Raw genomic sequence first — 12,604 nt, 5'->3', positions numbered from 1 at the left:
GATTGAATCGATTTACAGGGTTTTCTCCATATAATAATATAATCTGTGTGTAAGGATGAGAAGCTAGAAAAGAGTGAACAGCAGTGGAGTGATCTAGACCGTCAGGAATTTGGCAAAGAAGAAACATTAAGACTCAAAGCCTCTCTTCTCTCTAGTGTGACCTAGCCAATGAGATCCAAAAGCTTGTACTTTTTAGTGTGACTGTGACATAGGGTGCATCTTGACTGGCTGTATCAGTGCCTGGTATGGCAACTGCACCGCCCTTGACCGCAAGGCTCTACAGAGGGTGGTGTGAACGGCCCAGTACATCACTGGGGCCGAGCTCCCTGCCATCAGGACCTTTATACCAAGCGGTGTCTGAGAAAGGCCCAGAAAATTGCCAAATACTTCAGCCACCCAAGCCATGGACTGTTCTCTGTGCTACTGTCAGGCAAGCGGTACTGGAGCATCAGGTCTTGAACCAACAGGCTTCTGTCTCCAAGCAATTAGACTGTTGAATAGCTAATCAATAGCTAACTGGACTATCTGTATGGACTAACTGTACTGACTCTACCTGTACTGTCTCTATCTATACTGACTCTACCTGTACTGACTCTATCTGTACTGACCCCACCTGTACTGTCTCTATCTGTACTGACCCTATCTGTACTGACCCTATCTGTACTGACTCTACCTGTACTGACTCTACCTGTACTGACCCTATCTGTACTGACCCTATCTGTACTGACTCTACCTGTACTGACTCTACCTGTACTGACCCTATCTGTACTGACCCTACCTGTACTGACTATATCTGTACTGACTCTACCTGTACTGACCCTACCTGTACTGACTCTACCTGTACTGACCCTATCTGTACTGACCCTACCTGTACTGACTATATCTGTACTGACTCTACCTGTACTGACCCTATCTGTACTGACTCTACCTGTACTGACTCTACCTGTACTGACCCTATCTGTACTGACCCTATCTGTACTGACTCTACCTGTACTGACCCTATCTGTACTGACCCTATCTGTACTGACTCTACCTGTACTGACTCTACCTGTACTGACCCTACCTGTACTGACTCTACCTGTACTGACCCTATCTGTACTGACCCTATCTGTACTGACTCTACCTGTACTGACTCTACCTGTACTGACCCTATCTGTACTGACCCTACCTGTACTGACTATATCTGTACTGACTCTACCTGTACTGACTCTACCTGTACTGACTATCTATACTGACTCTACCTGTACTGACCCTACCTGTACTGACCCTACCTGTACTGACTCTACCTGTACTGACTCTACCTGTACTGACTCTACCTGTACTGACTATCTATACTGACTCTACCTGTACTGACTCTACCTGTACTGACTATCTATACTGACTCTACCTGTACTGACTCTACCTGTACTGACTCTACCTGTACTGACTCTACCTGTACTGACTCTACCTGTGCTGACTCTACCTGTACTGACTCTACCTGTACTGACTATCTATACTGACTCTACCTGTACTGACCCTACCTGTACTGACCCTACCTGTACTGACTCTACCTGTACTGACTCTACCTGTACTGACTCTACCTGTACTGACTATCTATACTGACTCTACCTGTACTGACTATCTATACTGACTCTACCTGTACTGACTATCTATACTGACTCTACCTGTACTGACCCTACCTGTACTGACCCTACCTGTACTGATTCTACCTGTACTGACTCTACCTGTACTGACTATCTATACTGACTCTACCTGTACTGACTCTACCTGTACTGACTATCTATACTGACTCTACCTGTACTGACTCTACCTGTACTGACCCTACCTGTACTGACCCTACCTGTACTGACTCTACCTGTACTGACTCTACCTGTACTGACTATCTATACTGACTCTACCTGTACTGACTATCTATACTGACTCTACCTGTACTGACTCTACCTGTACTGACCCTACCTGTACTGACCCTACCTGTACTGACCCTACCTGTACTGACTCTACCTGTACTGACTATCTATACTGACTCTATCTGTACTGACCCTACCTGTACTGACTCTACCTGTACTGCCTCTACCTGTACTGACTCTACCTGTACTGACCCTACCTGTACTGACTCTACCTGTACTGACTCTACCTGTGCTGACTCTACCTGTACTGACCCTACCTGTACTGACCCTACCTGTACTGACCCTACCTGTACTGACTCTACCTGTACTGACTCTACCATTACTGACCCTACCTGTACTGACCCTACCTGTACTGACTATCTATACTGACTCTACCTGTACTGACTCTACCTGTGCTGACTCTACCTGTGCTGACTCTACCTGTACTGACCCTACCTGTACTGACTATCTATACTGACTCTACCTGTACTGACTCTACCTGTACTGACTCTACCTGTACTGACTCTACCTGTACTGACCCTACCTGTACTGACCCTACCTGTACTGACTATCTATACTGACTCTACCTGTACTGACTCTACCTGTACTGACTCTACCTGTACTGACTATCTATACTGACTCTACCTGTACTGACTCTACCTGTACTGACCCTACCTGTACTGACTCTACCTGTACTGACTATCTATACTGACTCTATCTGTACTGACCCTACCTGTACTGACTCTACCTGTACTGACTCTATCTGTACTGACTCTACCTGTACTGACTCTACCTGTACTGACCCCACCTGTACTGACTCTACCTGTACTGACCCTACCTGTACTGACCCTACCTGTACTGACCCTACCTGTACTGACCCTACCTGTACTGACCCTACCTGTACTGACTCTACCTGTACTGACCCTACCTGTACTGACTATCTATACTGACTCTACCTGTACTGACTATCTATACTGACCCTACCTGTACTGACTATCTATACTGACTCTACCTGTACTGACTATCTATACTGACTCTACCTGTACTGACTCTACCTGTACTGATTCTACCTGTACTGACTATCTATATTGACTATCTATACTGACTCTACCTGTACTGACTATCTATACTGACTCTACCTGTACTGAATCTACCTGTACTGATTCTACCTGTACTGACTATCTATACTGACTATCTATACTGACCCTACCTGTACTGACCCTACCTGTACTGACTATCTATACTGACTCTACCTGTACTGACTATCTATACTGACTCTACCTGTACTGACTCTACCTGTACTGACTCTACCTGTACTGACTATCTATACTGACTCTACCTGTACTGACTCTACCTGTACTGACCCTACCTGTACTGACCCTACCTGTACTGACTATCTATACTGACTCTACCTGTACTGACTCTACCTGTACTGACCCTACCTGTGCTGACCCTACCTGTACTGACTATCTATACTGACTCTACCTGTACTGACTCTACCTGTACTGACCCTACCTGTGCTGACTCTATCTGTACTGACTCTACCTGTACTGACTCTACCTGTACTGACTATCTATACTGACTCTACCTGTACTGACTCTACCTGTACTGACTATCTATACTGACTCTACCTGTACTGACTCTACCTGTACTGACCCTACCTGTACTGACCCTACCTGTACTGACTCTACCTGTACTGACTCTACCTGTACTGACTCTACCTGTACTGACTCTACCTGTACTGACTATCTATACTGACTCTACCTGTACTGACTATCTATACTGACTCTACCTGTACTGACTCTACCTGTACTGACTCTACCTGTACTGACTATCTATACTGACCCTACCTGTACTGACTATCTATACTGACTCTACCTGTACTGACTATCTATACTGACTCTACCTGTACTGACTCTACCTGTACTGACCCTACCTGTACTGACTCTACCTGTACTGACCCTACCTGTACTGACTCTACCTATACTGTCTCTACCTGTACTGACCCTACCTGTACTGACTCTACCTGTACTGACTATCTATACTGACTCTACCTGTACTGACCCTACCTGTACTGACTCTACCTGTACTGACTATCTATACTGACTCTACCTGTACTGACCCTACCTGTACTGACTCTACCTGTACTGACTATCTATACTGACTCTACCTGTACTGACTCTACCTGTACTGACTATCTATACTGACTCTACCTTTACTGACTCTACCTGTACTGACTCTACCTGTACTGTCTCTACCTGTGCTGACCCTACCTGTACTGACTCTACCTGTACTGACCCTACCTGTACTGACTCTACCTGTACTGACACTATCTATACTGACTCTACCTGTACTGACCCTACCTGTACTGACCCTACCTGTACTGACCCTACCTGTACTGACTCTACCTGTACTGACTATCTATACTGACTCTACCTGTACTGACTCTACCTATACTGACTCTACCTGTACTGTCTCTACCTGTACTGACCCTACCTGTACTGACTACCTGTACTGACCCTACCTGTACTGACTCTACCTGTACTGACACTATCTATACTGTCTCTACCTGTACTGACCCTACCTGTACTGACTCTACCTGTACTGACTCTACCTGTACTGACTATCTATACTGACCCTACCTGTACTGACCCTACCTGTACTGACCCTACCTGTACTGACTATCTATACTGACTCTACCTGTGCTGACTCTACCTGTGCTGACTCTACCTGTACTGACTCTACCTGTAGTGACTCTAGCTGTACTGACTCTACCTGTACTGACTATCTATACTGACTCTACCTGTACTGACTCTACCTGTACTGACTATCTATACTGACTCTACCTGTACTGACTCTACCTGTACTGACTCTACCTGTACTGACCCTACCTGTACTGACCCTACCTGTACTGACTCTACCTGTACTGACCCTACCTGTACTGACTATCTATACTGACCCTACCTGTACTGACCCTACCTGTACTGACCCTACCTGTACTGACTCTACCTGTACTGACCCTACCTGTACTGACTCTACCTGTACTGACACTATCTATACTGTCTCTACCTGTACTGACCCTACCTGTACTGACTCTACCTGTACTGACTCTACCTTTTACTGACTATCTATACTGACCCTACCTGTACTGACCCTACCTGTACTGACCCTACCTGTACTGACTATCTATACTGACTCTACCTGTGCTGACTCTACCTGTGCTGACTCTACCTGTACTGACTCTACCTGTACTGACTCTAGCTGTACTGACTCTACCTGTACTGACTATCTATACTGACTCTACCTGTACTGACTCTACCTGTACTGACTATCTATACTGACTCTACCTGTACTGACTCTACCTGTACTGACTCTACCTGTACTGACCCTACCTGTACTGACCCTACCTGTACTGACTCTACCTGTACTGACCCTACCTGTACTGACTATCTATACTGACCCTACCTGTACTGACCCTACCTGTACTGACCCTACCTGTACTGACTCTACCTGTACTGACTATCTATACTGACTCTACCTGTACTGACTCTACCTGTACTGACCCTACCTGTACTGACTCTACCTGTACTGACTATCTATACTGACTCTATCTGTACTGACTCTACCTGTACTGACTCTACCTGTACTGACTAACTATACTGACTCTACCTGTACTGACCCTACCTGTACTGACCCTACCTGTACTGACTCTACCTGTACTGACTCTACCTGTACTGACCCTACCTGTACTGACCCTACCTGTACTGACTATCTATACTGACTCTACCTGTACTGACTCTACCTGTACTGACCCTACCTGTACTGACTATCTATACTGACCCTACCTGTACTGACCCTACCTGTACTGACTCTACCTGTACTGACTCTACCTGTACTGACTCTACCTGTACTGACTATCTATACTGACCCTACCTGTACTGACTCTACCTGTACTGACTCTACCTGTACTGACTATCTATACTGACCCTATCTGTACTGACTCTACCTGTACTGACTCTACCTGTACTGACTCTACCTGTACTGACTCTACCTGTACTGACTACCTGTACTGACTCTACCTGTACTGACTATCTATACTGACTCTATCTGTACTGACTCTACCTGTACTGACCCTACCTGTACTGACTATCTATACTGACTCTATCTGTACTGACTCTACCTGTACTGACTCTACCTGTACTGACTAACTATACTGACTCTACCTGTACTGACCCTACCTGTACTGACCCTACCTGTACTGACTCTACCTGTACTGACTCTACCTGTACTGACCCTACCTGTACTGACCCTACCTGTACTGACTATCTATACTGACTCTACCTGTACTGACTCTACCTGTACTGACCCTACCTGTACTGACTATCTATACTGACTCTACCTGTACTGACCCTACCTGTACTGACCCTACCTGTACTGACTCTACCTGTACTGACTCTACCTGTACTGACTCTACCTGTACTGACCCTACCTGTACTGACTCTACCTGTACTGACTCTACCTGTACTGACTATCTATACTGACCCTATCTGTACTGACTCTACCTGTACTGACTATCTATACTGACTCTACCTGTACTGACTCTACCTGTACTGACTCTACCTGTACTGACTCTACCTGTACTGACTACCTGTACTGACTCTACCTGTACTGACTATCTATACTGACTCTATCTGTACTGACTCTACCTGTACTGACCCTACCTGTACTGACTATCTATACTGACCCTATCTGTACTGACTCTACCTGTACTGACTATCTATACTGACCCTATCTGTACTGACTCTACCTGTACTGACTCTACCTGTACTGACTCTACCTGTACTGACTACCTGTACTGACTCTACCTGTACTGACTATCTATACTGACTCTATCTGTACTGACCCTACCTGTACTGACTCTACCTGTACTGACTATCTATACTGACCCTATCTGTACTGACTCTACCTGTACTGACTCTACCTGTACTGACTCTACCTGTACTGACTCTACCTCTACTGACTACCTGTACTGACTCTACCTGTACTGACTATCTATACTGACTCTATCTGTACTGACTCTACCTGTACTGACTCTACCTGTACTGACTCTACCTGTACTGACCCTACCTGTACTGACCCTACCTGTACTGACTCTACCTGTACTGACTCTACCTGTACTGACCCTACCTGTACTGACTCTACCTGTACTGACTCTACCTGTACTGACCCTACCTGTACTGACTCTACCTGTACTGACCCTACCTGTACTGACTATCTATACTGACTCTATCTATACTGACTCTACCTGTACTGACCCTACCTGTACTGACTATCTATACTGACTCTATCTATACTGACTCTACCTGTACTGACTCTACCTGTACTGACTCTACCTGTACTGACCCTACCTGTACTGACCCTACCTGTACTGACTCTACCTGTACTGACTCTACCTGTACTGACCCTACCTGTACTGACTATCTATACTGACTCTATCTATACTGACTCTACCTGTACTGACCCTACCTGTACTGACTATCTATACTGACTCTACCTGTACTGACTCTACCTGTACTGACTACCTGTACTGACCCTACCTGTACTGACCCTACCTGTACTGACTCTACCTGTACTGACTCTACCTGTACTGACTCTACCTGTACTGACTATCTATACTGACTCTACCTGTACTGACTCTACCTGTACTGACTCTACCTGTACTGACCCTACCTGTACTGACTATCTATACTGACTCTACCTGTACTGACTCTACCTGTACTGACTCTACCTGTACTGACTCTACCTGTACTGACCCTACCTGTACTGACTCTACCTGTACTGACTACCTGTACTGACCCTACCTGTACTGACTCTACCTGTACTGACTCTACCTGTACTGACCCTACCTGTACTGACTCTACCTGTACTGACTACCTGTACTGACCCTACCTGTACTGACTCTATGCACACCAGAGCATGTGAATGGAGTTGAGCAGTTGGAAATCCCACTCATAGCTCATGGAGAGTTGAGCGGTTGGAAATCCCACTCATAGCTCATGGAGAGTTGAGCGGTTGGAAATCCCACTCATAGCTCATGGAGAGTTGAGCGGTTGGAAATCCCACTCATAGCTCATGGAGAGTTGAGCGGTTGGAAATCCCACTCATAGCTCATGGAGAGTTGAGCGGTTGGAAATCCCACTCATAGCTCATGGAGAGTTGAGCGGTTGGAAATCCCACTCATAGCTCATGGAGAGTTGAGCGGTTGGAAATCCCACTCATAGCTCATGTAGTGGTGCTTGCACTCTGCTCAGGCGCTCCATGTGCTTTCCAACCGCGCCACTAAAAACCGCTCCGCGGTCACAGGAAAGAAATATCCCGCTCCAAATTCACTCCATTCATTAAAATCACTATTTAACCAACACCCATCTATTTTTGTGACTACCTGGATCTACCAATTGGTTTATATAGATTGGAGTGAAAATAAATAGGTCAGGAGCCAGACAGGGAGCCTAAGAAGGAACGAAGATGAATTATTTGGGCTACATTATTTCTATTTAGACTATAGCCTACAAAGAAATACAGTGCATTCGGAAAGTATTCAGACCCCTTTACTTTTTCCACATTTTGTTACGTTACAGCCTTATTCTAAAATTGATTAAATAAAATCTTTCCTCATCAATCTACACACAATACCCCATAATGACAAAGTGAAAACAGGTTTTTAGAAATACCTTATTTACATAAGTATTCAGACCCTTTGCTATGACATTTTGTTTTTGTTGTTGACATTTTAGTAATTTATCAGACGCTCTTATCCAGAACGACTTACAATTAGTGAGTGCATACATTTTTCATACTGGCCCCCCGTGGGAAACGAACCCACAACCCTTGCGTTGCAAGCGCCATGCTCTACCAACTGAGCCACAGGTGGGCCAGTATGAAACTCCAAATTGAGCTCAGGTGCATCCTGTTTCCATTGATCATCCTTGAGATGTTCCTACAACTTGATTGGAGTCCATCTGTGGTGCATTCAATTGATTGGACATGATTTGGAAAGGCACACACCCCCATGGATATTGTTTGATATTGTTTGACATTGTTTCTAATTTCATTATCTGATAATACCAACAAAAGTAGGAGGAGCGTTGTAATTGGTTGGTTAGGCCTATCTGAGAGCGGATTGAGGGCATACAGGCACACAGCAGTCATATATTCAAAATAGATTGAATCGATTTACAGGGTTTTCTCCATATAATAATATAATCTGTGTGTAAGGATGAGAAGCTAGAATAGAGTGAACAGCAGTGGAGTGATCTAGACCTTCAGGAATTTGTCAAAGAATAAACATTAAGACTCAAAGCCTCTCTTCTCTCTAGTGTGTCTTGAATTCTAAATAAATCACAGACAGTGTCACCAGCAAAGCATCCCCCACACCATCACACCTCCTCCTCCATGCTTCAGGGTGGGAACCACACATGTGGAGATCATCCGTTCACCTACTATTCGTCTCACAAAGACACGGCGGTTGGAACCCAAAAATCTCACATTTGGACTCATCAGACCAAAGGACAGATTTCCACCGGTCGAATGTCCATTGCTCGTGTTTCTTGGCCCAAGCAAGTCTCTTCTTCTTATTGGTGTCCTTTAGTAGTGGTTTCTTTGCAGCAATTCGACCATGAAGGCCTGATTCACACAGTCTCCTCTGAACAGTTGATGTTGAGATGTGTATGTTGCTTGAACTCTGTGAAGCATTTATTTGGGCTGTAATTTCTAAGGCTGGTAACTCTAATGAACTTATCCTCTGCCGCAGAGGTGACTTTGGGTCTTCCTTTCCTGTGGCGGTCCTCATGAGAGCCAGTTTTATCATAGCGCTTGATGGTTTTTGCAAGTGCACTTGAAGAAACTTTCAAAGTTCTTGAAATGTTCCGTGTTGACTGACCTTCATGTCTTAAAGTAATGATGGCCTGTCGTTTCTCTTTGCTTATTTGAGCTGTTCTTGCAATAATATGGACTTGGTCTTTTACCAAATCAGGCTATCTTCTGAATACCCCCCTACCTTGTCACAACTCTGCTCCTCGCTCCGCTCACGTACTCTGATGCACGCTCACAGGTCAAATCAAATCAAATCAAATTGCCACATGCGCCGAATACAACAGGTGTATTGTGTAACAACGTGAAATGCTTACTTACAGCCCTTAACCAACAATGCATTTATTTTTTAATAAAGAAGTAGAATAAAACAACAACAAAAAAGTGTTGAGAAAAAAAGAGCAGAAGTAAAATAAAATGACAGTAGGGAGGCTACATATACAGGGGGGTACCGGTGCAGTGTCAATGTGCGGGGGCACCGGCTAGTTGAGGTAATATGTACATGTGGGTAGAGTTAAAGTGACTATGCATAAATCATTAACAGAGTAGCAGCAGCGTAAAAGGATGGGGTGGGGGTGGGGGTGGGGCAGTGCAAATAGTCTGGGTAGCCATGATTAGCTGTTCAGGAGTCTTATGGCTTGAGGGTAGAAGCTGTTGAGAAGCCTTTTGGACCTAGACTTGGCGCTCCGGTACCGCTTGCCTTGCGGTGAGGGTCACGTTGAGGGAGAGGTTGTTATCCTGGCACCACACGGTCTACATCCACACAAACACTTACACTCACACACTGCTGCTAATTTTACTCTTATTATTATCTATCCTGATGCCTAGTCACTTTACCCTGCCTTCATGTACATATCTACCTCAAATACCTTATTATTATCTATCCTGATGCCTAGTCACTTTATCCTGCCTTCATGGACATATCTACCTCAAATACCTTATTATTATCTATCCTGATGCCTAGTCACTTTACCCTGCCTTCATGGACATATCTACCTCAAATACCTTATTATTATCTATCCTGATGCCTAGTCACTTTACCCTGCCTTCATGTACAGTGCCCTCCACAATTATTGGCACCCCTGTTTAAGATGTGGTCGAGGACTTCCAAAAATTCTCATTTTTTTTAAAACAACATAGAACCCAAATGCAAAAAAAGAGAAAAATCCAACCTTTTATTGAAGTACATTACTTTGGTGTAAAAAAAAAAATCACACATTTAGAAAAAAAAAACTTGAAATCATGTGTCCCACAATTATTGGCACCCCTGATGTTAATACTTTGTACAACCCCCTTTTGCCAACAAGACAGCACTTAATCTCCTCCTATAACATTTCACAAGATTGGAGAACACAGAGAGAGGGATCGTTGACCATTTTTCTTTGCACAATCTTTCTAGATCATCCAGTGTCCTGGGTCCTCTCTTATGCACTCTCCTCTTTAGCTCGCCCCACAGGTTTTCGATTGGGTTGAGGTCTGGGGACTGAGATGGCCATGGGAGGGCATTGAGTTTGTGACTGCTGAACCATTTTTGTGTAGATTTTGCCACATGTTTTGGATCATTATCCTGCTGAAAGACCCAATGACGACCCATCTTCAGCTTTCTGGCAGAGGCCATCAGGTTTTTATTTAAAATGTCCTGGTAGTTCAAAGCGTTCATAATGCCATGCACCCTAACAAGGTTCCCAGGGCCTTTGGAAGAGAAACAGGCCTACAGCATCACAGATCCTCCACCATACTTCACGGTGGGCATGAGGTGCTTTTCGGCATACTCATCTTTTGTTTTACGCCAGACCCACTTAGAGTGTTTGTTGCCAAAAAGCTCAATCTTAGTCTCATCTGACCAAAGCACACAATCCCAGTTGAAGTCCCAGTGCCGCTTAGCAAACTCCAGACGTTTACGTTTGTTAGTGTTAGTGAGAAAAGGCTTTTTCCTTGCATGCCTCCCAAACAGCTTGTTGGCATGTAGAGAGCGTCTGATGGTTGTTTTGGAGACTTTGTGACCCCAAGATGCCACTCTTTGATGCAATTCTGTGACAGTGAGCTTAGGACTTTTTTTTACTTCTCTTACCATCCTCCTCACTGTGCGTTGTGGCAAGATAATCTTGGGACCTCTTCCAGCCTTGTTTGTCACTGTTCCAGTTGTTTTAAACTTCTTAATGATTCCTCTGACTGTAGATACGGGCAAGTTAAGGCGAGTGGCTATTTTCTTGTAGCCATTGCCTGACTTATGAAGGTCGACACGAATCTGCCTTACTTGAATGGTGTGTTCTCTTGTCTTTGCCATGTTGACAAATGGGTAAGAGAATTAGGCCTCTGTGTCACGTCATATTTATACCCCAGGGAAACAGGAAGTCATGAATTACTAATTAAAAGTTCCTAGATACCCTGACCAACTTTAGCAACTACAGAAAAATATATTTAAAAAAAAATCAATTAAAATTTTCAGCGGAATTGTTAGGGGTGCCAATAATTGTGGGACACATGATTTCATGTTTATGTTTTTCTAAATGTGTGATTTTTTTTTTACCACCAAAGTAATGTACTTAAATAAAAGGTTGGATTTTTCTCTTTTTTTGCATTTGGGTTCTATGTTGTTTAAAAAAAAAGGAGAATTTTTGGATGTCCTCGACCACATCTTAAACAGGGGTGCCAATAATAGTGGAGGGCACTGTACATATCTACCTCAACTACACTGTAACACCAACCAGACAGACAGACAGGCTGCTGCATTTCCTTTCTCTCTCTCTCTCTCTCTCTCTCTCTCTCTCTCTCTCTCTCTCTCTCTCTCTCTCTCTCTCTCTCTCTCTCTCTCTCTCTCTCTCTCTCTCTCTCTCTCTCTCTCTCTC

The 12,604-nt window shown here is 44.4% G+C and overlaps 1 protein-coding gene across 1 annotated transcript in view; it reads left to right on the top strand.

Moving 5' to 3' along the window:
• LOC311122015 (methyl-CpG-binding domain protein 2-like) overlaps nt 1-12,604 on the top strand; it is a 55,768-nt gene that overhangs the window by 42,260 nt on the left and 904 nt on the right. The window lies entirely within an intron of this gene.

Source organism: Coregonus lavaretus, assembly GCF_964263955.1.
Source record: "Coregonus lavaretus genome assembly, contig: HAP1_SCAFFOLD_2610, whole genome shotgun sequence".
Lineage (NCBI taxonomy): Eukaryota > Metazoa > Chordata > Actinopteri > Salmoniformes > Salmonidae > Coregonus > Coregonus lavaretus.
This window is presented reverse-complemented; position numbering and strand designations above follow the sequence as displayed.